The following is a 4801-nucleotide window of genomic DNA, read 5'->3' as shown; positions in this document are numbered from 1 at the left end:
TAGTAAAGCCCCATAGAGAATGTAAACGCATATTTAGGGCGGGGAGGCGGGGGGATGAGAGCCAGCGCGTGAGTCATAATAAAGACTCCGCCCACTTCTTTCAGAGCAAGGGGAGCCCCGTGCGTAAGCGGGCGTGGCGCAGACGCGGTGGGCGGGGTCTTTACGGGTCCAGCACACACACAAAAGGCTACATCTGAAACAGCACGTCGTATTACAGGATGTGGAAAACGGTAACACCAAAACTTAATTTGTTTTAAAACCGCATATTATGATAATAAATATGTGTATGAATGGTTTGTTGGTTGAACAATAACTTCCTGCCTCTGTTTTATTAATCACTTCTTCAGCGATTCTCAATAATCCCCTCCCCCTCTCCATCCCTGCCCTACTCAGCGGTATATATAATCCGATGACTTCTCTCCTTCTTCTTCTTCATCTGTGACTATTCATTCTGTGTGGCACGTGATGGCCGAGTTGAACAGGCTACAGATGAAGATGTGTCAGGCACAGACGAAATTTCCCGTAAACATCAGAGTCAGAGTGAGAAAGTGAGTGTATGTGTGTGTGTGTGTGTGTGTGTGTGTGTGAGAGAGAGAGAGAGAGAGAGAGAGAGAGAGGGTGAGATAGAGTGAGAAAGAAGACAGAGAGGGGGTCAGATAGACAGAGAGAGGGGGAGAGAGAGATAGAGTGAGAGAGAAGACAGACAGAGAGAGGGAGAAAGGGACAGATAGACAAAGAGAGGGGAGAGAGACAGAGAGAGGGGGACAGATAGAGAGAGGGGGAGAGAGGGACAGATAGACAGAGAGAGGGGAGAGAGACAGAGAGGGACAGATAGACAGAGCAAGGGGGAGAGAGGGACAGATAGACAGAGCAAGGGGGAGAGAGGGACAGATAGACAGAGAGAGGGGGAGAGAGAGAAGACAGAGAGAGGGACAGAGAGAGGGGGAGAGAGGGACAGAGACAGAGAGGAGGGGAGAGACAGTAAGAGGGACAGATAGACACAGATAGACAGTGAGAGGGAGAGAGAGACAGATAGACAGACACAGATAGACAGTGAGAGAGAGGGACAGATAGACAGACACACACAGATAGACAGTGAGCGAGAGAGAGAGAGAGAGAGGGACAGATACATAAACAGTTCCTCAGGCATTTGCATCCTACTGTGTATTAATATCATGCTCATGCTATGCCTTACAGGAATGCTCCAGTGTTTTGTTTATTAACTTACTGCATCTGTAGTATGTGGATGACCAAGTACAACAGAAGTCTAATGGCAGTTTTTGGGACATTCAATGTAACATTTGTATCTTTCATGAACACTTCAGTCAGAGGCAAGGTGAGAGGTTTTGGGGGACCCTTTAATTAAGAAATGAAGAAAGTGAAGGCATTGGTGTGGGATGTGTTTAAAAATTGCACAAACTAAATTTAATAGTAAAACCATTTTTACTCATTTACAGTAACCCCTTTATCCTGGTCAGGGTTATGATCACAGAAACACTTGGCATAGGGCACCATGCACACATACATTCACAAGAAAAGGCAATTTAGGTGGGAGGAAACCAGACACCCAGGGGCAGGAGGAAATCCTAACCCTAACCCTAACCCAGCAGGAAACCTGTTTTCATGATTCTTAGAGAAATTGTTCCAAGAATGCTTGAAGGCCAACACAGAGAGAATGAGGAGGAGGTTCTTCCCACACGCCGTTCGGGCCCTCAACCAGGACAGCACCAACAACTAGAGCCCGGGCTTGCTACACAGCACCCACACCACCTCCAATCCTTCAATACATCTTCTATTCATGTATCTCACATAGGACCACTTCATCCTGTATTTATATCCCGTATTATAAATATGTAGTATATATGCAGACAATTTCAAGACAACTACCTCAACTTAATGTTGCACAGCATTACATTTCACTAATAATTGCATATATCAGTACTTTATAACAATTATCGTCAGACTGTTGCTGCTACCCATCTTTATAATCCTACGCTATATTTTTAAAATAGTTTCTAAATATACTTTTTATATACTTTTCCTTTTACTAACTGTATACAAGTAAATTAATTTAATTTAAATTCTATTTTATGTTACAGACAATTGCAAAAAGCACTGCACTTCGTACTGTGTATGGTTGTGTGTGTGTGTGTGTGTGTGTGTTGCAAATAAAATTAGAATTTTAAAGTACATATCGTTAAAAAAAATTTTCCACTTTTTTTTCCTACTTTTAATCTGGGTCTTTTTGACCTGAAAAGAACTGAAAGGTTAAAAACACCACCCTCAATAGTTTCAGAATGAGCTGGCCCACATAATTCTGTCATGCATACAGTAACGTAATGGGACAATAGGGAACATTATAAAATTATTTAACTCCAGAGGGGTGACTCATAGTTGTAACAGCCACAGAGGTTCATCAGTAACAGAGCCCCAACCCAGCAGGAAACAGATGTGGGCTGTTTCAGGAGGAGTGAGGAGGGTCTAGTTGTGAGAGCTGACGAGAATGAGGGGACCCCAGAGATTCTGACGGGAAATTCAAGGCAAAGCCTGCTTCTCGAGCATTTACATTAAAAAAAAGTTTAAATTAGAGATGTAAAGGCAAGAGACACACAGTGATGTTCGATGAGGAAGTCACGGAACTACAGACTAGCATTGGAATGACAATAGCATCACCCATCTATTTCATCATTTCACTTTTGTCACAACTTTCCATCAGAGGGAAATTCACATTTCTGTTATTTGTACCAGCTGTCCTCAGTGTTGAAAAGGAGGTTTATCCTCATTGTAACAGTGAGTATGTGGGTTCCCATACAGAAAGTGCTGCAGGTTTGTTTTCCCTTAAGCAGGAACTTACAGTTCTCTTTAACTATAGCAATGTATTTGACTTCCTGTTTTATAGTTCTCTTAGTATAATGTTTTTATGTTTGTATGTTATTATTCAGCAGCAAAATTGCTCACTTTCTGTCCCTCCATCAAGCAAGAATCAAGAATCAATCTTCTAATTCTTGTATTTGTATTAACTACAGGACAAAATCAGATACTGTAATTGTCAGTGTAGGCTCAAAGTTTATTTTAGAGAGTAATGCATTATGAATAATTATACCACAACACCGCTGAATTCTCAAATCTCACTGCTCAGAAGATACTGATTCATTTTCTATAACTGTCATTTAATGGAGAGGTTTATATTAATGCACTCGGTCTAAAACAATATTGTTTCTACAGGGTTTCCCCATGTCTAGATACATAGTTGAAATTAACACGTTTTCGTAAAATGTCTTCCAAATTTTTTCATACTTTGTTTATATTAGCCTTTAAGAACGCCTCTGACAAAAGAAGAACTCATTGAAATCATTCTCATGGCTGGATCAGGAAGTTGTCGCAAGGTTGCGATGGACGTGATCAGGAAACATGGTGAGCACATCACACACTACACTGCTGCCAAACTTATTAATAAAGTCAAAAAGACTGGAAGTGGACCGAGAAGTGGACGTCCACAAGCATCCACTGATGAAAGCTGATGAGCTGATGTGGTATGGTGTAAATAGTCCCCTATGTACGGAGAATTTTGGGACACCCTGTATAGTAACAGTTAATTAACAGGGATTTGTTTGGCTGACTTTAGGGTGCTTTGGGGATCATAACCAGCATGTGGTTACACTGTATTGAAATTAGAATTTCAGATACCAGAAAAAGGACATCGGTGGTGCTACTGATTAATCCTGAAACTTTTAAAATGCGCCAAACCCCTGCAAATATACAGTACCACAAGCAATTATGCAAGGTCAATTTAGATATTTAATGTATTGTAAATGCCAAAGGTTATGTAGAACAAAAATAAAACCATGTAGAGTTAGCACTCAAGCTAAATAGCACTAATGTTATTATCTTCAAGTTTTACATAGGTGTGGTAGCCTATTATTATCTGTTGGAAACCAACAGAACTTTGCTTTATGCTTCACTGATCATGTGTGTACTGTATGCTAATCATTTCTGAAACATTTGTATGCTTTATAAGGAGGGGGAGGGTATTTGACACTGGTGAGCCGATGATACACACATGACTGTTGCTTGCAGCTTTTTAGCTATACATCAATGGGGACCAGTGCAGATAAACACTAATCTGAAGTACAACACAATGCCTTTATCCTGCACTTTAGACCAACCACACACATTAAAAAATTTACATGTACATGAGCTAATGCAAATGCAAACCCAAGATTCTGATTTACATGAAGACAAAAACCAGCTGGCTGACCCAGGGGCATTTTCATCCAATGTCAAATAATCAATGATGAATCAATACTCATTTATTTTCTGACCAGAATGTATAGGTCCACTACTGAAAACAGCCATGAATGATATGTGTTTAATGTCTCTTTATTAGCAATGCTAAATGAGCTCATGACTAGCTAAAAAAGACCTTTCGATCACAGCTAAACCCTGAGTAAGAGCCCGAGCTTTCCATTATTCTCTGTCTGACAAGCCCTGCACCCCCAACCACACTGTGCCAATACGTACATCAGGGTTCATAGAAAAGAGTAGAGGAGAGGAGAAGAAAGAGGCCAGTGTAAAAAAACAAAAGCCAGTGCTTTACTGTAAAAGCCCGTATTGAGAAATGTGTCAGGCATCAGCCATATCATGAAATGACCACACCATGACCTCTTATCTTATTTCATCACCTTTGTATTAATCACACAGTTGCATCTGTAAAAAAAAAAAAAAGAAAAAAGAAAAAAAAAGGAACTAGACTTTTTGCTAAAGCACATATCAAGCCAGTTCACAAACCTACAGACATGCC

This window comes from Ictalurus punctatus, chromosome 4 (assembly GCF_001660625.3).
Source record: "Ictalurus punctatus breed USDA103 chromosome 4, Coco_2.0, whole genome shotgun sequence".
In the NCBI taxonomy this organism is placed as follows: domain Eukaryota; kingdom Metazoa; phylum Chordata; class Actinopteri; order Siluriformes; family Ictaluridae; genus Ictalurus; species Ictalurus punctatus.
Note: the sequence above shows the minus strand (reverse complement) of the source record.